The following is a 26479-nucleotide window of genomic DNA, read 5'->3' on the forward strand; positions in this document are numbered from 1 at the left end:
CGGGCCTCCGCCCGCCAGGCGTCCCGGGGGACCGGCGGGCCTCCTCCGCCAGGACGTCCCGGGGACCGGGGGGCCTCCGCCCGCCAGCGGGTCCCAGGGCCTGGCGCCTCCGCGAGCGTCCCGGGGACCGGCGGGCCTCGCCCCGCCAGGCGTCCCTGGGGACCTGGCGGGCCTCCGCCCGCAAGGCGTCCCGGGGACCGGCGGGCCTCCGCCCGCCATGGCGTCCCGGGGACCGGCGGGCCTCCGCCCGCCAGGCGTCCGGGGATCGGCGGGCCTCCGCCCGCCAGGCGTCCCGGGGAGGGACCGGCCTCCCTCCGCCCGCCAGGCGTCCCGGGGACCGGCGGCCTCCGCCCGCCCAGGCGTCCCGTGGACCGGCGGGCCTCTGCCCGCCAGGCGTCCCTCCGCCCGCCAGGCTCCCGGGACCGGCGGGCCTCCGCCCGCCAGGCGTCCCGGGGCGGGGACCCGGCGGGCCTCCGCCCGCCGGCAGGTCGTCCCGGCGACCGGCGGGCCTCCGCTCGCCCAGGCGTCCCGGGGACCGGCGGGCCTCCGCCCGCCAGGCATACCTGGGGACGGGCGGGCCTCCCGCCCGCGAGGAGGCGTCCCGGGAACCGGCGGGCCTCCGCCCGCCAGGCGTCCCGGGACCGTCGGGCCTCCGCCCGCCAGGCATCCCGGGGACGGGCGGGCCTCCGCCCGCCAGGCGTCCCGGGGACCGGCGGGCCGGGGCCTCTGCCCGCCAGGCGTCCCGGGGACCGGCGGGGCTTCCGCCCGCCAAGCGTCCCGGGGACCGGCGGGCCTCCGCCCGCCAGGCGTCCCTGGGACCGTCGGGTCCTCCGCCGCCGCCAGGCGTCCCTGGGGACCGGCGGCAGAGCACCCGCCAGGCGTCCCGGGGACGGCGGCCTCTGCCCGCCAGGCGTCCCGGGGGACCGGCGGCCTCCCTGCCCGCCAGGCGTCCCGTGGACCGGCGGGCCTCTGCCCGCCAGGCGTCCCTCCGCCCGCCAGGCGTCCCGGGGACCGGCGGGCCTCCGCCCGCCAGGCGTCCCGGGGACCGGCGGGCCTCCGCCCGCCAGGCGTCCCGGGGACCGGCGGGCCTCCTCCGCCAGGCAGTCCCGGGGAGCGGCGGGCCTCCGGCTGCCAGGCGTCCCTGGGACGGGCGGGCCTCCGCCCACTAGGCGTCCAGGGGACGGCGGGCCTCCGCCCGCCAGGCGTCCCGGGGACCGGCGGGCCTCCGTGACCAGGCGTTCCGGGGACCAGCGGGCCTCCGCCCGCCAGGCGTCCCGGGGACCCGGGGGGCCTCCGCCCGCCAGGCGTCCCGGGGCCTGGCGGGCCTCCGCCCGCCAGGCGTCCCGGGGACCGGCGGGCCTCCGCCCGCCATGCGTCCCGGGGACCGGCGGGCCTCCGCCGCCAGGCGTCCCGGGGACCGGCGGGCCTCCGCCCGCCAGGCGTCCCGGGGACCGGCGGGCCTCCGCCCGCCAGGCGTCCCGGGGACCGGCGGCCTCCGCCCGCCAGGCGTCCCGTGGACCGGCGGGTACCTCTGCCCGCCAGGCGTCCCTCCGCCCGACAGGGCCCGTCCCCCCGGGGACCGGCGGGCCTCCGCCGCCAGGCGTCCCGGGGACCGGCGGGCCTCCGCCCACCAGGCGTCCCGGGGACCGGCGGGCCTCCGCCCGCCAGGCGTCCCGAGGACCGGCGGGCCTCCGCCCGCCAGGCATCCCGGGGACGGGTGGGCCTCCGCCCGCCAGGCGTCCCGGGGACCGGCGGGCCTCCGCCCGCCATGCGTCCCGGGGACCGGCGGGCCTCCGCCCGCCAGGCGTCCCGGGGACCGGCGGGCCTCCGCCCGCCAGCCAGCGTCCCGACCGGCGGGCCTCCGCCCGCCAGGCGTCCCGGGGACCGGCGGCCTCCGCCCGCCAGGCGTCCCGTGGACCGGCGGGCCTCTGCCCGCCAGGCGTCCCTCCGCCCGACAGGCGTCCCGGGGGACGGCGGGCCTCCGCCCGCCAGGCGTCCCGGGGACCGGCGGGCCTCCGCCCACCAGGCGTCCCGGGGACCGGCGGGCCTCCCCCGCCCGCCGCGTCCTGGGGACCGGCGGGCCTCCGCCCGCCAGGCATCCCGGGGACGGGCGGGCCTCCGCCCGCCAGGCGTCCCGCGGGGACCGGCGGGCCTCCGCCCGCCAGGCGTCCCGGGGACCGTCGGGCCTCCGCCCGCAGGCTTCCCGGGGACGGGCGGGCCTCCGCCCGCCAGGCGTCCCGGGGACCGGCGGGCCTCCGCCCGCCAGGCGTCCCGGGGACCGGCGGGCTTCCGCCTGCCAGGCGTACCCGGGGACCGGCGGGCCTCCGCCCGCCAGGCGTCCCGGGGACCGTCGGGCCTCCGCCCGCCCAGGCGTCCCGGGACCGGCGGGCAGGGAGCACCGCCAGGCGTCCCGGGGACCGGCGGGCAGAGGCCCGCCAGGCGTCCCGGGGACGGCAGCAGAGGCCCGCCAGGCGTCCCGGGGACCGGCGGGCCTCCGTCCGCCAGGCGTCCCGGGGACAGGCGGGCCTCCGCCCGCCAGGCGTCCCGGGGACAGGCGGGCCCTCCGCCCGCCAGGCGTCCCGGGGAACCGGCGGGCAGAGGCCCGCCAGGCGTCCCTGGGACCGGCTGGGCCCTCCGCCCGCCACGGGCGGGTCCGGGGACGGGCGGGCCTCCGCCCACCAGGCCGCATCCCTGGGGACGGGCGGGCAGAGGCCCGCCAGGCCTCCCGGGGACGGGCGGGCAGAGGCCCGCCAGGCCTTCAGGGGACGGGCGGGCAGAGGCCCGCCAGGCGTCCCGGGGACGGGCGGGCGCAGAGGCCCGCCAGGCGTCCCGGGGACGGTGACGGGCGGCAGAGGCCCGCCCAGGCGTCCCGGGGACGGGCGGGCAGAGGCCCGCCAGGCGGTCCCGGGGCCGGGGACGGGCGGGCGCCAGTCGGGGAGCGGGCAGCCCGCCAGGCGTCCCGGGGACGGGCGGGCAGAGGCCCGCCAGGCGTCCCGGGATGAGTGGGCAGGCCTTGACGGGTGGGCAAGGCCCGCTACGGGTCCCAGGAAGTGGCAGGTGAGGCCCCCCAGGTGTCTTGGGATTGGTCGGCAGGGCCCGCCAGGTGTCCGGGACGGGAGTGGGCGAGGCCCGCCAGGCGTCTCGGGATGGGTAGGCAGGCCTGACGGTGGGCGAGGCCCACTACAGGTCCCAAGAAGTGGCAGATGAGGCCCGCCGTGTGTCCCGAGACGGGAAGGCCTTGTGTCCGGGATGAGTGGGCGGGCCTGACGGGTGGGCGAGGCCTGCTACGGGTTCCTGGAAGGGGCAGGTGAGGTCCCCCAGGTGTCTTGGGACTGGTCAGCCGGGCCCACCAGGTTTCTCGGGACGGGTGGGCAAGGCCTGCCAGGTGTCCCAGAATACCTGGCGGGCCTCTCCCACCCGTTCCTCGGAACGGCTGGGCGAGGCCCGCCAGGCGTCCCGGGACGGGCGGGCAGGCCCGCTACAGGTTCCGGGAAGGGCCATGGGAGGCCCGCCAGGTGTCCCGGGACGGGTGGGCGAGGCCCGCCAGGCATCCCGGGACGGGCGGGCAGAGGCTCGCCAGGCGTCCCGGGACGGGCGGGCAGAGGCCCGCCAGGCGTCCCGGGACGGGCGGGCAGAGGCCCGCCAGGCGTCCCGGGACGGGCGGGGGCGGCTCGCAAGGTGTCCCGGGATGGGCAGGCGCGGCCCGCCAGGTTTCCTGGGATGGGCGGGCGAGGCGCGCCAGCCGTCCCGGGACGGGCGGGGGAGCCCCGCCAGGCGTCGCGGGGACAGGCGGGCGAGGCCCGCAAGCGTCCCGTCCCGGGACGGGCGGGCGAGGCTCGCCAGGCATCCCTGGACGGGTGGGCGGGCCTTGACGGGTGGGCGAGGCCCGCTACGGGTTCCGGGAAGGGGCAGGTGAGGCCCCCCAGGTGTCTTGGGACTGGTCAGCCGGGCCCGACCAGTTTCTTGGGATGGGTGGGAGAGGCCTGCCAGGTGTCCGGGACGGGCGGGCAGAGGCCCAGCCAGGCGTCCTGGGACTGGCGGCGCGGCCTTCCAGGCGTCCTGGGACGGGCGGGCGCGGCCCGCCAGGCGTCCCGGGACGGGCGGGCGAGGCCCGCTAGGTGTCCCGGGACGTGCAGGCGAAGCCCGCCAGGTGTCCCGTGACGGGTGGGCAAGGTTCGCCAGGTGTCCCGGGACGGGCGGGCGAGGCCCGCCAGGTGTCCCGGGACGGGCGGGCGACGCCCGCCAGGTGTCCCGGGACGGGTGGGCAAGGCCCGCCAGGTGTCCCTGGACGGGCTGGCGTGGCCCGCCAGGTGTCCCGGGTCGGGCAGGCGCGGCCCGCCAGGTTTCTCGGGACGGGTGGGCGAGGTCTGCCAGGTGTCCCGGGACAGGTGGGTGATGCCCATCTCGCATCCAGGTTCCGGGTGGGTGAGGCCCGCAAGGTGTTCCTGGAATGGGTGGCGATCCCCGCCAGAAGTTCTGGGACGGGCAGGCTAGGCCTGCTGTCCTAGGAAACTTGTCTGGCCTCGCCCGTCCGTCCCGGACACCTGGCGGGCCTCGCCTGCCTGTCCTTTGACACCTGGTTGGCTTCGGCTTTCAGTCCCGGGATACCTGGAGGACTTCACCCGCCCATCCCGGGAACATGCAAGCGGTTTCCTGGGATGGGTGAGCAAGTCATGCCTGGTGTCTGGGGAATGGGCAATACCCATCAGGAGTCCCTGGACGGTCAGGGAAGGCCTGCAATTGGTCCACTTAATGCATCACATTTTGTGTGAATGCACCCTTGTTGTTTGTTATACACTTATAAAAGTAACTACTTTTAAGGTTACTCTTTTTCTCTTTCTTGCTAGGCGTCCCAGGGCGGGCTGGTGAGGTCCGCAATTGGTCGACTCGACGTGGCGCATTTGTTGTGAATGCGCCCTTGTTGTTTGTTATTACACTTATAAAAGTAACTACTTTTACTGTACATCTAAATTGCCAGCATATGATAGAGATAAACAGAAAATATATCATTAATGAGTTATACGTAGGGGTACCACTTCCAGTCAAGGATTCTACAGTTCCCCCTAATTCTCTCCATCCTCTTTAGCAATGTGACACTCATTACAGCGATTACACGGTGGATGCGACTGTCCACATCGCTGCAGGTTATTCCGAGACTTACTGTCAATTAAGGCAACGAGGTAGGTTCTCAAGCAAACTATCTAATTCCTGTTATAAAAAAATAATCATCCTGTGTTCTCTCGCTAGTGATGATGGTGTAATACACCGCTCTAAAGTATAGTGAGAGGAAGAAGTGTTTTGGTACCATGGCACACAATAGTTCGTTCCCTCCTGATCCAGAGCGAACACGAATCCGCGACTATGAAGCCCCGAAGGAGTTGAACAAGTAACTAATTAAGCACCCAACAGACTGTTCACAAGATCGATACATAACTTTCACCAACAGTGTTAACGGTGGTGTTCTGTAATCTGCAAGCCACCTCATGTATATATATATATATATATATATATATATATATATATATATATATATATATATCATATATATATATATATATATATACATGAGGTGGCTTGCTGATTACAGAACACCACCGTTAACACTGTTGGTGAAAGCTTGTATCGATCTTGTGGACAGTTGCGTCTGATTGATAGGATACGATAATCTATTGGAAATACTAATTCTGAATACTGACTTCCTAAGCACTTTTATTCTCATATATTTTGCATATTTCTTTAGCTGCATATTTTACAATCAAACCCAATATCTACAGCAGCAAATTAGCAAAATTTTCAGTTCACTTGCGAATTACTGCTATACCGTATGTGATTTTCTTGAAATACTAACACAATATGAAATATTAAGATATTTTCACCAATGTAACAAGTTCGTATTTAGTAGAAAGATAGAAAGACAGAAGCAGATAAAAAAATTATTAATAATAGGACAGAGATAAAAAAATTATGAAAGAGAGAGAGACTTTCAAGTTCTTTTCTGGTTTCTAATACCATATGTGAACAAGCCTCATCTTATTAGTTTCGTTTTATCGCCAGGCCAATCGCAAATATCTTTCTTAATGATATCTTCTTCATTGTTTTCACGATGCATTGTAATAGAAAATAACTCAACTCAGATTCTGTTTCAAAGAGCAAAGTAGTTTTGCAGTGCCGATGGAGTTATAGCTAATGCTATAATGTGTAAACGAATTAATTATCGCTGACAATTTTCATTGGCATATTTTAAAAGCTATTGCCAGCGAATATGCTATTGTAGGAATTTAACTTCTCTCTTTACGAAAGTCAACTCTACTGTAGTGGTCCCTCCCTTCCCTGACTAGTTCTTGTGTTGGGGAGGGTTTGGAACCAATATCTGCTACCTTGGCATTGGTGAGTTAGGTTGCGTATTATATGACCGATCTTAGGCTGCAGTTTTTAGCTCAACTAATTTTATCAGGGTCTATTTCTTCTACTTTTTGGATCGTTTTTCAATATTCCAGCCTGTGCAACCTTCTCATGCAAAGGAAAAGAAGGTCTTATAGCTGTTTTAAGGTTTATATATGCTAGCCAGCCAAAGATCAACCTGTGGTAACACTGAACAACATCCATACAAATAATACTAGTATGCTATGATCACAATTGAAAGAAGTGAATAATGGTAAAGAATTCTGTAAATATGACGTTACGTTTCCTGATGTCGATGTCAGGCTCTGTTCTACAACATTTTCAGGGTATCAAGTGGCTTAAGTCAGTAGCTGTAGATGGTAAGGTGGGGAACAAGTCACTGTCAAATTTTGTGCGTGTCCTAAGTCACTTTCTATCAAAGGTTTACCTCTCACCACAGGTATGGGCAGCGTTATCCTTAAACCTTTGTATATGCTATTCTGTTAGTTTAAAAAAAAGTGTCCACACCATAATATTGTTTGTGGATTAGTAGTTTCCATGACCATTTCATTCTACATTAAGAATAATAACAATTGGACAGGTAAAAGACTATTCAATTCACAGCGCATTTTCGTTGCTAGAACCTCACACCGCCAAAAAACTGTCAAACAATACTCTCTCTCTCTCTCTCTCTCTCTCTCTCTCTCTCTCTCTCTCTCTCTCTTATAAACTTTTTTGTCTTTATCTCTGTGCTATTATTGATATTTTTGCTGTGCTTCTTTCTTTCTAGCTTTTATTGAATATGAATTTGTTACATTGGTGAAAGTATCTGCATCTTATATTTTGCGTTAGTATTTTTAAAAATAGTTGCATAAAGCCCATAATTTGTAAAACTTGAGTATATCTTAGTTTTACCAGACCACTGAACTGATAAGCAGATTTCCTAGGGCTGGCCCGAAGGTTTAGTTATTTTTTGGTTGTTGGAACCAATTGGGCAGCTAGCAACGGGACTTGCAGCTTACTGTGGGGTCAGAACCACATTATATCGAAAAATGAATTTCTAGCACCAGAAATAAATTCCTCCGATTCCGCGATGGCCAAGCCGATAATCGAACTTCGGACCACCAGATTGGTGGCCGAGCGCGAAAACCCCTCGTCCAACGAGAGACTACCCCCATAATTTGTAAGTTTCCAAAAACAGGCATCGGGTGTTATCACCCAAATCGCTTGCCTTCTCTATGGGTATTGGCCCAATCCTGCAAAATGTATTACAGGCAGTCCCTGGGTTATGACGGGGGTTCCGTTCTTGAGCCGAAAATCATAAAAAATCCAGAACATCATAAAAAATCCTAAGAAAACCTTACTTTTAATGCTTTGGGTACGTTAAAAACTATGTAAACTGCATTGTTATTGCATTTTTCATCAAAAAAAACCTTCAAATATTGATTATTTTGCATTTTTTGGCATGTTTTTCTTCTTACTAGATCAGCGTTTGTAGGCGTCATAACCTTGGAAATAATTTCTGATGGATATAATTGAAAAGCACCTTAACCTCAGAATGCCGTAAGCTGAACCCGTCGTAACCCGGGGACTGCCATATGTAATGATAGCTAAGAGAATGTCAGTTAGGAACAGCGTTAATATAAAAGAGAGGGAGAAACAAGACAGTGAGAGTGAGAGAGAGAGAGAGAGAGAGAGAGAATTAGTCACAGGAAGAGTCCCCATCAGCAGCCGCAACACGCACAAAGTTTTAATCAAAGCGGTTCCATAAAAATCTTCACCTATGACCCGACCTATACACTCTTGCCGGAAACTCGACAGTTACGGTGACGTCAATAAGTTTCTACCCACAAGGGGAGGAATTAAGTCAATCCATCACACCTAAAGGGACGGCGTTAGATAATCTACAACCAATATGAATGACAACAGGAGGTCCAAAAAGGCATATCCCGCCTATTGTAGGGTACATTCTCTTTTGTAGAATCTTTTAGAAGCCCAGCAGCGAAGGAGAGCACCAGTTGGAAAAAGAAAGGGCTGCCGCACAGCTCTGACGAAAGTTGGTCAGCTACCCAAAGCCAGAGCAGTTGCTGTTAACAGAACTTCAAATTGATTTGTAGTCTTCATTGTTGAACTTGTATCTGTGACTGTATCATTCTCGTGTGAAGAAGGGAAGAAGCTGCACTGCATCTCATTTAAAGACTCCTGAGAAACTCCAACAATAATATATATATCTAATATTCTATGGGATATCATATATATATATATATATATATATATATATATATATATATATATATATATATATATATATATGTATATGCAATGTCCTTTCGTAATAAAACAGTATAATCTGAAGATAAACGGCCCGTAAAACACTATTTTAACGTTGTAACCATATATTTCGCAGTTCCACTTGTGCTCCTGATCACTGGTAAAATATGGACATAGGATGTCTTACAGGAGTATATATACAAAACATATGAAGTGTGGCAGTAAATCTCTGTTGGTGACCAGGAAGGGTGGAAATTAAACTATTCCATGGTGATTTCTGGCCTCATTAACTCACGTCTGGCGACTCGTCCAGTGGTCGGATGTTCTTGGACACCTGCTATAGGAGCGGCCTAAGGTTTAGTTTGTCGATGTCATCCGATTTCCAGTGTCCTCCTGACAGGTTCATATTGTTGGTTTGATTGATGATAGCAGATTCCAGCATTTTCCTTTTGTACGGACAGCTGCTTTTGAAAATCAGCTCCGCCCCACTCCAGTTCATAGTATGGCCTTTGTCCCTAATATGTAGGAAAATCCCCGAGTTCTCTGTTGCATGTCGCACTGATCTTTTTGTGTTTTTCTGCTAACCTTTGCGAGATGGATCTACCGGTTTCCCCAACGTAAATCTCATTACAATGCTACACTGTCTTTGTAAACCCCGGCTTCTTCTCTTTTATTTAGGTATACGTTAATGAGCGAACTCCCGATGGATTTGGGATAATGGAAAATAAAAGGATTATTAGACCTGAAGTGTTCTGTGGCTTTTTGAATGCTTCCATCTTATGGAATTTTCAATTTATTGATAAAGTCTATTTGTCTATTGGGAGTGGGACCTCTATAGTATATTGTATTCGCTTTATATCGCTCCTCAATATGTATGGTAGGTAAATGAGTTGCATTAGGTGTTGGCGGATCGTGTTGAATTCTTTATCTACGTACCCATTTGAAATCATTCTAAGCCCCCTGAGGAATAGGTTTGCACCCAACCATGGTATTTACGGATACATCGTGGTAACTTAGGAAATGAATATATGAAACAACGAAAGGTTGGTTTCATGTTCAGTAATGCATATCTATTCTGCTCTCTATGATTAGTACGTCAGGAACGGCTATTTCCCGTCCTTTTCCCATTATGTTTTAAATTTATAGTTGGAACTAGCGAATTTAGTTGATGAAAAATGAATTGAAATCTCCCCAGCTATCATCCCGGTAAGTAAAAATATCATCTACGTATCTAAGCCAGACCATGTTGCGGGGTTTGATAGAGGACAAAATTTCTGTTTCGAAATATTCCATGTGTAGTTTTGCTAGAAGGGGGAATAGGGGACTGCCCATGCTACAACCTATGTTTATAAAAATTACCATTGAAAGAGAACATCTTGTTAGTTACACAGAGGTTGATAGTTTTATCGTTTTGTCAATACTAAGAGGACGAGTTGCGAGACAGGAGTTAATGAGGCCAAAAATCACCAGGGAATAGTTTAATCTATGTCCATATTTTACTAGTGATCAGGAGCACAGAAGGAAGTACTCGAAATATGTGGTTGCAACTTTAAAATAGTATTTTATGGGCCTTTTAGCTTCATACACACACACAGACACACACACAAACACACACACACAAAATATATATATATATATATATATATATATATATATATATATATATATATATATCAGTTTGTGTTTGCTACCTCAAAATAACGTAAGTCGTAAGTGAACTGAAAATTTTGCTAATTTGCTGCTATAAGGGGTGTCTTGCAGATTACAGATCAACACCAATAACACTGTTGGTGAAAGATTTGTATCGATCTTGTGAACAGTCGTGTCTGTTGATAAGATACAATAATCTATACATGGAAAATTAAAAAAAAAAAAACGTTATTACTGACTTCCTAAAGAGCTTTTATCTTATTTTACTTTCACTATTTTCCTTAATTGCACATTTTACGCTCAAACCCAGTATCGTCAACAACAAAAACCTCACGCTCATCACCTTAATTAACGATATTAGATTATGGAGACTTTACTCTTTGTTCAAAAAAATACCTGCTTCCCAATCCTCCTTCCTTGGCCTGACGGTGCAACATCTGTTGGGTGCTTAATTAGTTACTTGTTCAACTGTTTCGGGGTTTCATAGTCGCGGATTCGTGTCGCTCTGGATCAGCGGAGGGAACGAACTTTTGTGCGCCATAGTACACGTGTTTTGAGAGAGAATTGTTTTTTGGGTTTGTTTTATTTTTCTCGTTGTATAGGTCAATTGTCCTGCATGAATTCTGTAGTGTAAAGAGGAAAGTGTGGCTCAGGGTGGGTTTGGCAGTTGGAGTGATTAGGTTTATGTGGGGGGGGGGGATTTACGCGGCAGTTTTAAAGCTTGTGATCCCGCCACATTATTTTTTGTTGCCCGAACAGGGACTGTTGGTGCGGCAGCTGCAGGGCGATTGGGGTAGTGAGTTGTGTGATTGGTGGAGAAAGTGAGGATGGAAGGGTTGAAGGAGGTAGAGAAGCTGAAGGAGTAGTTGCAGTTGGCGAGGGAAGCCAAGGGTCTTGTGATGGGCCCAGGAGTGGTAAAGAAAGTGAAAGAGCGAGTGGATGAGAGTACGAGTGACGAAGGTGGTTTAGTTGTGATATGTAAGGGAAAGACAGGATAAGATTAACCTGAGGACAGGAACTAAGAAAGGGTTTGAGGATAAGAAGAAGACTAAGGAAAGAAGGTTAGTAAGGGTGACAGACAGGATGAGACTAGGATGGAATACATTGGGGAAAGGGTGAGAGTGATTTAGATAGCGGTGGGTGGAAACAGGTAGGTAGAAAGAAAGAAGGGAAGGGTAAGAAGAGCGTAGTCAAGAGTATGGACGTGAGTATTGAAGTGGTTCGCTGTATTCAGAAGAGGGAAAGGGGTCAGAATGGAAGTAGTGAAAGTGAGAGTGAGCAGGAAGTATGAAAGGCTGTGTATATGAGAGAGGTACCCCAATGTGCACAATACGAGGAATATGGTAGTAGGGATATAGGGGACTTTTTTAAGGAATATGAGAAGTATTGTGAGGCCAAGTATGGGGAACAAGATAGTCTGGGCAAGAGAGTTAGGTAGCTTTTTGATGGGATTTCTGTTAAGTATGTATGGGGTAATGATGAGTGTAGGGAATGTGCTGTATGAGAGTGTAAAAGCCAGGATTGTAGAACAGGCAAAGAGGATAAAGAGTAGAGTTAGATATAAAAAAAAAGGAAAGCATGATTTTGAAGAGGCAAGAGTGAATGTTGGTGAGTCGTTGTCAACGTATGTCTGTAGGTTAGAAACTTTAGCCAGGAAAAAGTTTGGAGACGAAGGGATAAATGAGTGTAATGAGTTAGTGCGAAAGCTGTTGGCGACTGTACCAGAGGGCGTATATGAGTTTATAAATCGTGAAACGTAAGGAGAAAATGCGATCGACGATGAAAGGTTGACATGGAACGACATTTTAGAAATAGAAGATTACGAGTTAGATAGGTGCGTGAAAGAGAGTAGGAATGTTTAGTGTAAGACTGAAGTAGCTGAGGTTATACCAGAATTTAAAAGCTATAGGGAGGCAGTTTTGGAAGGGCCGAGGCGAATGGCAGAGCGAGTGGTAGATAGGAGTGTTAGGGCAAGTAACGTGAGTGTAGTTAGCCCTAAAAGAAATTGGAGTGCGATTGTTGGAAGAGTAGGGTCAGTTAGTTGTGAGCGAGAGCAGCAGTGTCATAGATGTGGTAAGCCATGACACAGGAAGAATGAATGTTGGTGGGCGTTAGGAGCGGTGCTTCGGTGCAAAATGGGCAAACGGGGCTTAGTGAGCAAGTGTAAGAAACGACAGGGATCTTAAATGTTATAGGTGGTAGACAGGTAGGGCACATAGCTAGTGGATGTCGGGGTACCTGTATGAACGTGGTTTGTGGGAAGAATGGGCATTATTCTAGGATGTGTAAAGAACAGCGTGCAAAATGTGTTGAATGTGGATTGGAAGGTCATGTGGCGAGTGTGTGTAGGCAAAAGAGGATGAGCCAGGCTGGGAATTCGGGAAACTTAGTGAAAAGGGGATTCAGTTGGGCGGGTCCTGTAGTATGCGACAATATGTTTGGGAGAGTGCGATGGGTGAGTGGTTGCGGGTGAATAAATGTGAGCTGAGTCTCAGTGAGCAAATGGGTCTGGAAGATTGGCAGTTAGTGTTGGTTGAGTATGGAAGAAAGCAGAAGAAGGTAAAGAAAGGGAATGAAAGGGAGAAACGTGAGCTGCATGATAGAAGGGTTAGTGTTAGGGTAAAATAGTGGATGAAGGCATGTAATACGGACAACTTTGAGGGGAGGAATTATATCGTATAGCGTGTGGGGTTTGAATTGTTAGGGTTTAGTGAAGTTTCACCAGGAAGGGAATACAGATGGTAAGGATGTAGTTGGCAGTATGAAGGAGTCTTTTCGGGAGTTTGGCAGGAGTGTAAATGAGGTAAGTGATTTGGGTGGCAGAGTTACGAGAGATATTCGGACAAGAGTTGGAAGGGGTAGAAGAGAATAGTTGAATGGGATTTGGGAGGATGGTAATGGTAGTCTGACTGGAAGTTAGTCTGGGAGAAGTGGATGGCGGTTGTAACTAAGTGTGTATGAGGCCCTCAAACAAGATCCAGGGGACCTGCGTCCGAGTGTCTGTGGGTGTTGCGGAAGACTATTTAGTGTGTGTTGAGTGTAAGGAGACATTGTCAAATGTAACGAGGGAGGAAATATGGAGTTCCATTTGACGACATCTGCGAGAGAGAGAGAGAGAGAGAGAGAGAGAGAGGGTAATTGGTGGTTGGATGGTTAACAGTTGGATTGGTTGTTGGTGAGTTCTGAGTTTGTGCTGGTGCTGTTGGAGATCAGAGTTCTGTGTTTTGAGTGAGTCTTTTTAGTCAGTCTTAGTCAGAAGTTGTGATAATCAGTAGTGTTGGCAGCAGTCTGTGGAAAGTGTTGAGGGATTGGTAAAGTTATTTAAGTAGTGTGTTATTGGTTTGTTGCTGATTGTTGTTGGGTTTGATATTGGTTGCTTAGGAGTTGTTGTGCTGTGAGGTTTTTGTTGATTGTATGTGAGTTCCGTTGGATTATATGCGAGTTGTGTTGGTTGTTGTTGTTGTTGGTGTTGTTAGTGGGTGTGTGTGTTGCTTTTTTTTGTCCGTTGTTGTTCATTTTGTGTTGGTAATTGTTTGTGCATTGGTCTTGTTGTTGTGTTCTTGTTGTTGTTGTGTTTCCTTGTGGTTTGCTGTGTTGTTGGATGTGTTCCTTTTTTGTTGTTGTGGAGTTGTGGTCCTTGGGTCTTGTGGTTCTTGGTTGTGGTCTATGTTGTTGTTGGTATATCCATGACCTTGACCGGCGGAGACAGCAAAGGATAGCCTGGAGTATCTGGAGTTGGGTAAGTACAGTTGAACACAGGTTTCCCTGGTACAACTTCTTGAGGGACTTCGAAAAATTATATGGTAACAGTGTTTACTGAGGGGGGTGGGGGAGGACTCTTCCTCTCTTAGCAGAGTTCCACCAATAAGCTCTGGAATTCTTTCAGTGGGAGGAGTCATTAGGTATGGTTGGAGAAAGACACACACACACACACGGAGTAAAAAAAAAGAAAGAAATCTGAGTAGGTTATATCGCTGTAACTAAGATTACTGTCTCACTTTTAATATAACTTTGTTTATTAAGATCCTATTTAACTTTCGTCTAAGGCGTTATCTTACCACCGTGCCTGTTATTATATATTGGTCATATTCATTACACAATACTTAAAATTGATCAAAATTTTACAGTTATATCGGTATTGAAGAGAATCACGATCATCATAACAGGATATTTTAACCTTATCACGTAAGCCAAGTTTATAGTATCGGTTGCAGTGCGTTTCCTACCAATAATATAATAGGAAGCTATAAAAGTGAAGTGCAGCAGCACTTCATTGAACATGCCCAAAAATCTCTCTCTCTCTCTCATATTAACTAATTTAAAGTGACTGTCACCTAGAAATACCACTGCGCTAAGTATGCAGTTTTGAGTATGTCATTAAACATCCTCTAATCTTGACTAAACTACTATATGCATATTTATTTTTCGTGAGCGGGGCGAGTGTTGTTGGGGTATTGAGTTCTTGTTGTTAAGCCGTCTTACAGGTTTTTGGGAATTCTAAAATGCAATTCAAATGACAAGCTTCTTGCTTTTGCTGTACCGATGTCCTCAGCCTGGCTTTGCTACAACTGAAATGGTGGGGTGGGGGACGTAGGGGTAAGGTGGGTCCTGTTGCGACCCGATGAGTGGACGAAGTACTAGATATGCTCGTGGATAGAGTGTATGGCTAACGAAAAGCTCCAGTTGAAATATTTTCTTGTTTATCTTTAATGGCTGCGTGTTTTTAGTGTTTATCCTAATATTATTATAGTACTGTAGATTTTCTGAATACAACAACATTTACAAGAAGGATTGGGTTACACTCACTCTCTCTTATAAATACATAATGAAAAAAGGAGGAGAGAGAGAGAGAGAGAGAGAGAGAGAGAGAGATAGAGAGAGAGAGAGAGAGAGACTTGACGTTACTGAGGAATCAAAATGAAACTACTAGGGACAGAGAAAATTCCAAAACGTGTAATGGAAATTGAAGAAGGACTCCCAAACTTGGTGCAAAACTTTTAACCATTCCCATATGGTAAACTTAATTCGTTTGCCAATGATATACAATTGTTGATATTCTGAGGTTTCACGTATTCATGGTTGGGTTTGTATTCCCTCTTGAATATACTGTAGAGGCTATTCCCTACACGCCGTTCATTACAATAATTATTACATATATGGATTAAACATATCTACTTGTCTTATATTTTCTAATATATTAATTTTGATACTGTTTTAATGTCATACGGACAGAAATTCCTTTCGCTCTTATCATCATTCGTGTGAGGATAAGAGACAGCCGTCTCTATTGTTAAACAGCCCCTTTAGTCATTTACCTGTCCATTGTGGACAGAGCTATTTGGAGAAATGTAGTTTGATGATATTGTCCTAGGGTTCTCTTTTTAGATAATTTTTAAAGAAAAAATCAGGATAGCGAAATTCCCTTTAGATTTTGAACTGCTTTAAAATATCAAATTCACCTTTCTAATACATAAATTATAATAATCATGACCTGGAGCTAAACGATATGCATAGGTCTGTTTACGATTTTATTTTCTTACATCATACGACATGGAAGTTCAGCGGAAGCCATGGTAATCCAAATATACACACTCAATTTTACATTTATTTTTTAATATTAATGAGAAGTCCAGCCACCTTCCTTCTAGATCACCTCTTACAATCTGTTAGGCATAGAAGATTCATGGTTTCTGACGATCTGTGGTCGGTTGTGGAAGAGTTTCCATTGTGTTCCCAGAGGTTCATAAGTTGATCTGGTCTCATCTCCCTCTCAGGCTCCCAACATTTTACCAAATTAGCTTAAATATTCTCAGTGAGGTTCATGTCTGTATTCTTACTTGGCCAGTCAAGCAACTGCAGATCCTCTCGACCTTGAAACCATTCCTGGACTATTCTGGCCGTATGGATGGGGCAGCGGTCGTGAATGAAAATGACAGGAGCAGGTGGGGAGGAATAATTCTCTGTGTTTAAGTGAAAGTAGTTAGAAATCCTGAAGAATTTCAATGTATTTTTCACCAGTGAACCTCCACTCAATCCTGGTGATATCATCCATATAATGTAAGAAGATCCAGCCCCACACGTTTACTGTGATTATGCCCATTCCTGGTCACCTCGTAATTTTCTTCTGTAGTATCTGAAAGGAAAATATCAAATTTTTTACAATTTACGCTTTGCTTTTCGTAATAGGAAAAATAATGCTATATCGTTTGGGGAAATAAAATGCTAAGTAACAACCCTTGGAATAAGTTAAGAATGTTTTATTCATCTGCAAGGATTAATACTTATAATAGCATTAAACTCTGGATCTGCAACAGTCCGTTATGATATGATATTCTTTAATTCAGTAAACAGGCTGTACTCCATATTATAAGTTTGTGCCTACGTGATTATTCATAACATTAATAATGCATTTGCTTAATGCCTGAAAGCTGGCCATAGTAGAACTAATGGGGGGTTTTCAATGAAGAATTTTTATTTTCACGCTTCTCGTGGCAATATAATTCAATTAGCGGAAAATACATGGTTATTGACAAAATTATTATCTTTTGATTATAATATTACCCTTGCTTATAATTATTATAGTCTGACTGTTATTAATGATTATAGAAACTCACCTTATATTACTCGGTCTTCGGTTATGTATTCTGCCGTGACTTCTGCTAGTAAAAGACCTTTCGTCACTGCATACGACTTGAGACCAAAATTCAATATCCTCCCCACAAACTGTTGAACAAAGGCAAGCCTATCAGCACGATGCCGTTCGGCGAGAATTCGTTCGGCGAGAAATTCCTTCTTGGCAGGAATTCTATGAGGTATTCCTGCCTCATGCAGACGTCTTCGCACCGTCATAGCCGAAACATTTAATGCCAGACGTTCACAAATAGCAATAGTATTGGTAAAAGGATCTTCTTATGCTGCTCGTCGAATGTCGTTGTTATCCTCACGGGTGGTCATTCGTGGTGGAGGTCTTCGAACTGAAATGCGTAATTAACATGCAGATACCTAGATAATCAAGATTAATTATAGCCTGTTTACTTATGGGAACGCTATTTGGTATTCTGGGAAGTTAAGAGAAAGAATCAATATTAGAGTTCAACAGGACCAAGGCAACTGTAATTTAGGTGTCATAATTTCACGGGTTTATAAGTTTTATAGTTAAAAAAATTAGTAAATAAATGAAATAAATGGATCACCTGAAGATTAGTGACCCCTAATACCTCTCCTGAAGAAAATCGACCCCAATATTTTCCTCCTGAAGAAAAGCGACCCCAATATTTTCCCCACCTGAAGATAAACGACCCCTGCTTGTTGGTGTCTCCAATCTTTAGGTGACCCACTTTTAGCTCATAATATATAGAAAAAAAGAGAAAAAATATCGATATATATTCATTAGAAACTAGTTTATTAAAACATTTGTTATTGCACAAATTTAGACAAAACAATCAATGTTAATTAAAAGCGTATTGTCTTGCAATTTTAGTACAAAAATAATCAAACCTACTGTAACCCCTGCGCGCAGCACAACATTACCTCTTGCCAGAACATACCGAGCTTGCTTCCGCCACGGCCTTACTGTAACCCCTACCCAATATTTTCCACCTGAAGTAAAGCGACCCCAGCGTGTGTTGGGGTCGCTTTTCTTCAGGCGATCCAAATAAATAAATGCTATCCAAAGTCGGTCAATTTCCCAGTCTAAGCGTGCCTCCTTTTCCATTTATTTACTGTTGTAGGGGAGACGTCAAGACGCTGTGCAAAAGCACGTATTGAAAGCCCACTTTCTCGTAGCGACGTTCTGCGCCCGGAGAACTATATGTTGCTGTTCATTTGGAGACTATAACGAATACTACTAGCAAAGGACAGATAACCTATCAAAATTTATACAACACCTCAGGTCTAGCCATGATTGGGTGACAAACTTGTTAGTGTGTAATAGGGGTTCTGTAGCAGCAATATCGTTATCACCGAACAAAGTGATATATTAAATCACACGATTACTGGGACTGATTGATTGATTGGCTGTTACTGGCATTGCAACATCTCAGGTCATTACTGTCATTGATAACGTTTAAAATTCTGTATGTCTTCATAATGATAAATTGTTAATTGTCTGTTTGAAACACTGTTTACTAAAGTGGTTGCTGTTTCCTCTCTTAACGTGAATTCCACTAATCAGCGTTTCGAGCTTTTTTCTTTAATGTATAAGAGGTTGGAGGAGGCAAACTTGTAATAAGTATTAATCCTCATAGATGAATAAACATTATTTTAATGCAGGGTTTGTTACTTAGCATTACATTTCCCCAAACGATATATCATTATTTTCCTTGTTACGGAAAGCAACGCGTAAATTGTAAATAATTCAGATGGTTTTCCTTCAGATACCACCGAGGAAACATTTACGAAGTGGCCAGGAGTGGCTTGTAACCGTAAACGTGTGGGCCTGGATTTCCTTACATGGTATATGTGATATCACCAAGACTGAAGGGTTTCACCAGTGAAAATACGTTAAAATTCTTCAGGATTTCTTCCTCCCTTCACTTCACCAGCGGAATTATCCCTTTCCACCTAGTCCTGTCATTTTCATTCATGACGGCTGCCCCATCCATATGGCCAGAATAGTCCAGGAATGGTTTCAAGGTCGAGAGGATTGAATTGGTTGACTGGCCAAATAAGGGTGCAGAACCCCATAGATTCCGAGAAAGATCAAGTCGATTTATTAAAGATTGAACAATTCACAGGTGCCCCCCGAGAGAAGCGAAGTGCAGTGGAAAAATCACTGAATTTCTAATCAGTTTTTTCTCCAATGTATACATAATTTTTTTTTATTTTTGTTCCCATTATTTTTATGCTAATCCATTTCGTATAAAGTAGCTATTGTCGCATCTTATGTAAATAAGCTGGTTAGGGGTAATTACGTTTGTTTTATGTCTATTACAGTTAGAATCATAATTACCTGACCTGTTATCGAATTACAATTACAACTTCAATAATACTGAAATACAAAACTCAAATATTGGAAAAAATTTGCACAAAACCTTTTGCACAAAAAAAGGAAATAAATGGAAAAATTTTTTTTTAGAATTTGTTGCTGGCTTGTTAAGATTCTCCCTTAATAAATAATAATAAATAAATTGGGTAGCGCTCAAAAACATCTCTCTATTGCATTTGGTTAAGATGAGTTCTCGAAAAGTAAGCTGGGCTGCTTCTTAGGATAACAATTTGAAAATAAAGTACTTTGTTATTTGAACTTTTCAGTTACAATTATAATTACCATTAGGAATAAATAAAAAAAACAACCGCAATTACAGTTAACTTCAAAACGTGTAATTAAAAACATTTCAGATAAATGACAATTACTCCAAGCCTGAATAAAAGGTAATGTTCATTTTTTAATTGGTAAAGCTCTCTTACTGTGGGTTTCACAGACAGTGCAGTCACGTTTTTGGTCATAACACTGTAATGAAGACTGGTATCAGTACGAAATTTTGTTATAATTTTTCGGTATAATCAAGGCTTTAACTCTAATGAATATCCGGTAAAAATGCTCAATTTTTATTTGTAACACATATAGCAACTATAACAGTTGCCTATTCAAACCAATCTGTAGGCAATTGGCGGCTCTCTCTTTGCTAAAAAAAAAAAAAAATGTTGAAAACTTGCGTGACAAACGGATTTCTGCTACCATGCCGACAGTTATGTTCCTAGGCGGCCATCTATTCTTCACCTTCGTAATACAAGCATATGGCCATTCATGAAGAACCTTGGATTAGAAGTGTCATCGATGACAGTACGACGCAGACTCCACGCTCCTGGGATTCATCACAGAACTCCAGTGACGAAGGAGCTCTTGACGGAGCGACATAAGGCGGGAAGGTTTGATTTTGCCCAACGTCATGCTGATAAGGGTTTGGACTTTTGGGGCAGGGTCATCTTTACTGACGAGAAGTGCTTCTCGTCCACATCGCATGGGAAGCTGCATTGTTGGCGAACAAATCATTACTTGCATCATTATCAATTGGATTCTTCTTTATATTAATTATTAATGTTCAGATTTTGTTCCATGGAAATGGACTGTCAAAATATATAAAGGTAGTAAACATAAATAAGAGTGCTATTTCTGAGATAAATATTAGGTAAGGGACAGTGGCATCATTTGCTCTTTTTCCTAAATATAATATACTGAATGAAATAATTACCCAATAGAATTCTTTCAGTGTTGTTCATCATGAGAATTTAAATTCTCCAAAGGTGTATATATATATATATATATATATATATATATATATTATATATATATATATATATATATATATATAATTATATTATACACCCCCATTTTTTTTCTCTCATTCAGATATGAACCCGTAACATCGTTGAGGTGGTTCGATCTGGCCATGTCACCTGCAACGTATGGGACTGGGTGTGTCTGCATGGTATGGGTGATGTGTTCCGTATCGAGGGACGATTTACAGCAGCTAAGTTTGTTGAGCTGCTGCAAACCTCCTTCTCGCCTTCGTTACGAGAAAGGAATTTTCCCTTCCACCAGGGCCCATCCTGTTCACACTGCTCACGTTGTTCAAGAGTGGTTTGCCAGACAAGATAACCTGCTTCTTCTTGAATGGCTGAGCAAAGGAGCAGATATGAATGTGATTGAACACGTGTGGGCCCAGATGGTGAACACATGGAAAATGGAACATGAGAGAACAACACAGCAACTCATGGCTCACATCAACCCTCAGTGGGAAATTTGTAGGCGGAGACCGAGGCAAATTTTCAACCTTGTTCATTCGATGCCCGACAGATTGAGGGAAGTGACTGAGAGAGAGGGTGGATGGTCAAGGTATTAGATAGTATAATATAAATGTTATATTTTTGTAATAGGACATAAAATGTTCTCATTTTGTTCTCACTAGTTATTTGATTATATGTTTTAATAAACATAATTGACAACAAGTTTTATTATAACCATGATATTCTTGATATAATATTCGAAGTATCTTTAAAAAAAAAAATGCATAATGCCTCCATACAAAAATTGAGAGTATTGCAGTGAGCTTTCCTACTTACTCAGGCCCCACATGTTTTTTGATGTATTCCTAATCACCGTTTCTTGTTAACATCATTGAATTATAGAACTGAATGACTCGCCGAGCATTGTTTTTCATACAGTGAGGTCGGGGTAACAGTTTTGCAAATTGCCTTACCTGTATACTTTGTTCACTGTGGTGTGGCCGATACAGATATGATACTTCGCCACTTATTTTCGCTTATTAGCTTCTTGGAGTCTATTAAAATAGTTTCCATTATTTGAAATGTAATGCTTTATAAGTTACTGATATTTTCAATGTATCCTTGGTTAAAACATAAGTTATATGAACAAGAGTAAAAATGTGGCATATTTTTTGGCCGTCGTTGTCGTTTCTGAGTATAGGGGTCATATGCTCCGTGGGACATTTTAAAAGGTAACTGTCAATTTAGTAGATGATGACTCTCTTATGACAGCCACTATAAGGAAAGCCCAAATGACTTCACCTATCACCTGAGGTCAACGAAATATATAGTCTATAATATATCAGTGCATACATAATTTTAGAAAAAACAACAGTTAACCCTTAAAGGTCAACCACGTCATATGACGTGCTGGGAAGAAGTCGTCCTCACGATGTTGTTTACGTCATTTTTTAATTTTGTGCGCCTTCATAGCTTATTGTATCGATATTGGGTTCTGTACTCACTTAGTGCCTTATTGATGGAGGTCTTGCTGAACGTTTGCACTGCATCGTTCTGCCATTTGTATGAACTGCGCGGGGGTGGAGGGGAGGGGAGGGGAGGTAAGGGTGGCCTAGGAGGTTGTCAGAAACGTCAAACCAGCTAATCCCTGTGTGGCAAAGGATAGGTGGCGACAATTTTTTGCCGCACACCTTCGATTTTGATGATAGTATATCAGGAATAAAGATTTTTTATTCTATTTTTAATGATTCTATAATGGAACTGACTAGAGAGATCCAATCGTTAATTTCATGTTATGAAATGGGGCAATATATTAAGCGAACACTCAAGGGAAACAAGAGTTATGACATGCTTTGGTATGCTTATGGTATGTCAGGAAGGGCAATCTTCGATATTATTGGGTCACTGATCCTCTCCTGAATACACTAATGACATATCAGAACTGCATACTGAGCGCAAGGGTTTTTCTTGTCACTAAGTTAGCTAGTATAGCTGAGAGAGAGATATATAAGTTAGCTAGATCAGCGAGAGGATAGAGAGCGAGAGAGAGAGAGAGAGAGAGAGGAGCTAAGTGTCGGAGACTCAACAAATTCATTGAATTTTTTGGGTATATTCAATCAAGTGCTGCTGCGCATCTCTTATAGCTTCCTATTGTAGAACTTTTTGTAGGAAACGACACTGCAACCGATGCTGTAAACTTGGCTTACGTGATAAGGTTAAAATATCCATTTATGATTTCGTGATTTTCGGCAATACCAATATAACTTTAAAATGTTGATCAATTTTAAGTATTGTGAAATGAATATGACCGATGTATAATAATAGACACGTTGTAAGATAACGTCTTCGCCGAAAGTTAAATGGAACCTTAATAACAAACTTATATTACAAGTGGGACAACAATCTTCATTACAACAATATAACTGCTCAGATTTTTTTTTACTCCGTGTGTGTGTGTGTGTGTGTCTCTCTCTCTTTCTCCAAACCATACCTAATAACTCGCCCCCACCAAAACGAACTCCAGAACTTATTGGTGGAACTCTTGTTGGGCAGAGAAGGGGTTCTCCCCCTCCCCATCTCCCTCAGTAAACACTGTTACCATGTAATTTTTCGAAGTCTCGCAAGACGGTGTACCAGGGAAACCTGTGTCCAACTGTACCTGTGTGGCTGTCTTTGCACGTATATATAAAACCTCTGAAAACTTTCAAAGGCAAATATTGACTAGTGAAAACAATTCCTTAATAAAGCTATTCATAAATAATAAAAATTCAATACAATTTGTATGGACAATTTACAATGAAGAAATAAAAAAGAACATGTAATGAATAGTTATTCACACAAGTGTATTGTCTATTATGCATTGTTGACGTACCAGTGCATAGAAAGAATACAAATTGATAAGTGATACTACTTGATAGATTGATCTCAAAATGCAATGGATTCATTCAGTTAGGTTGTGAGTTTTATGAATTAGTACGAGACCCATTCGTTCAATCACCATTTAAGGTAATTCAATAACCCTCTTTTCCCATCTTCCAAAAATAATAGCAAAATGGCAACATAGTCTGCGTAACTCAAGATCTTTTCGGGAAACCTTTTTTTTTTTTATTTTTAATTACCTAATGAAGGTTTATTTTTCCTTGACTGTAATCTGAAAAAACAAACTTGGCCGTTACTCGCAAAGAATGGAGAACAGGTTGAATGAGTTTCTAACAGTTTTTGATGAGCCATTTTTATTAATTCCTGTTTTATGTCTCGATATGTTTCTGTACATAAGGAATAAATGAAGCGTCTAAACTGACATGTAAATTCTTTTCATTTGTTAACGAGTTAATCAGCAGTTAACCTTAGTATGTCAAAGAAAGATTTCAAAGAATGCAGAGTTCAATTGGTAATTCTCAAACAAAGGGGAATTTATTTAACCAGAGTATCCCATTATGATCTTTTAAATAATCCCGTTTCCCATAACTACATCTCCGTTAACTGTCATTTCATCCATAATAATGATCTCATCATGTTTATATCTCATTATTTTCAAACATCAAATACAGCTCAAATCATAATTCGTTATTTAGTGAAAACTGCCAACAACCAAGATGAAGTCAATATTGCTATTATTCTTGATAACGAAATGAGCCCTAATCGTCATTCTATTTTGTACTGTCAACTGATTTCTCCTAATTAAAGTGTTTTTAAGGTTTGTCATTGCGTATATACAACGATGAAAAAATTCATATTCTTACAATTACGTTTCACAAACTGTAATTCATTTCCTAATGAGCCTTTGTTCCCTCAGGCTAAAATGGTTTTTCCCTAAGCAAAAGGAACCTAGTCCTTTTGTAACCTTAGACACAATTAAGGTCACCTTTCTTTGCTTAGACTGATTCGGTGATTGATTCCGGAAGAAATGGAAATTTATTGGACTTGAAAAATCCTGAGAAATGAGAGGAAAGCAGTCATGATACTTTACTATTTTCCTCAAGAATCTAACGAGTATGATACAGACAAGAGATGCTGGTGATCTTCAAGGTGCAACATCTTGCATGTCGACACTGGCTGTAATTGTCGACTCTCTCTTATAATACCGCTATTTTATACTTATTTTCTTGCAGATTAGTTCTTGCTTTCTTATTAAATCTTAATTGATATCAAACATATTGTAATAATTCACAATATGTTGGATGAACACAAGAAAAAATATAAAAGTAAGATTTTGGAAAACTATTAATGAATGATTTACTATATGTCGATCTATCTGATCTATAAATCATCTATCTATATATATATTATATATATATATATATATATATATATATATATATATATATATATATATATATATATATGTAGTCTATATATATATATATAATAGATAGATATATATATGTATATATATATATATATCTATATATATATAGATATATATATATATATATATATAGTATATACATATATATATATATATATATATATATATTATATAGATATATATCTATATATATAGTATATATACATATATATATATATATATATATATATATATATACATATATATATATATATCTATCTATCTATATCTATAGTATATATATATATATATATATATATATATATAGATATATAATATATACTATATATATATATATATATATATATATATATATCATATTATATATACATATCCATATATATATAGATAGATATATACTATATATATATATATATATATATATATCCTTATATATATATATATATAATATATATTAATATATATATATATATATATATATATATATATAATAATTTTATTATAATTATAATACTAATTTAATATTAAGTATAGAAATATATATTAATTTAAAAAAATTTTAAATATATAATATATAATATATACATCGGATATATAGTATTGTAATTTGTTTGTGCTTTTCAAGCATGTGAGTATGTTTGCATGGGTGTGACTGCCCTGATAGAAAATTTAGAAAAAAAAAAAAAAAAATTAGAGAAGCCATATCAAAACGTACCCAAGACCCAAGAACAAAATGACCCAAGGACAAAAAAACAAAACCTTCAGATTATCTCGTACATTCAGTAATGTTCTCATTTAACAAACACTTCCGCCTTATCCTCCTGCCTTTCACGGCCGATAGGGACGAAGAAGTCGTGAAATTGCTCTAATGAAACTCGTTGTGGACATAAGGCCTCCGTCTCTCTCAGACTTGATCGTCTTTTCCTCTTCCTCAAAGCCTCTTATGAGCTTTTTGGTGGCAGGGGCCGATGACTGACGTTGATTTGGCCTCGTCTAAGTTAAGGCTGCCGTGTTCAAGGAGACGATGGCGGTGGCTTCGGCCATTTAGGAAGCGCGTCACAATAGCACCGGTCTGCAGTGTCTGGAAGATGAAGTCCTTTAACAATTGGTGTAATTATATTGCAACAGAACTTTGTTAATAATTATTTACATACCTACAAACATATAAAAACAGCTAATCACATTTATAAAATTACCTTTTCAGCTTAGGACCCGAAAATAAATAAGATATGTATTGGTAAGCTTGAGTTTAAAGGTCCATACGAAACATTTTTACTGCTTTAACACCTTCCCAGCAATTACGAACCACCAAATACTAAGTGACCATTGCTTGCAAAAAGCCAATCTAATCCTCTGGTTAAGATCTCATGAATAAAATGATGTGGCAAAAAAAACACAGATTCTATGGGGAAATCACTAATATCGGAGTCGAGCAGTTTGATCTTTCGTCTTGATAGTTCAGTTCAATATTACTGAATTCTCTTACCGCCCTCTGTATTACATAGAAAGCAGAATACTGGGAATTTCAATTCAGAGTACATAAAGTCAAATCAAGTTAAATCCTTTTATCGTGGTTCTCTGCAATGGGTTTATTACTAGAGTTTCCAGCCACACAGTCGTCTGTGTAGTCTCAACACTTGC

Source organism: Macrobrachium nipponense, chromosome 34 (genome assembly GCF_015104395.2).
Source record: "Macrobrachium nipponense isolate FS-2020 chromosome 34, ASM1510439v2, whole genome shotgun sequence".
Classification (NCBI taxonomy): domain Eukaryota; kingdom Metazoa; phylum Arthropoda; class Malacostraca; order Decapoda; family Palaemonidae; genus Macrobrachium; species Macrobrachium nipponense.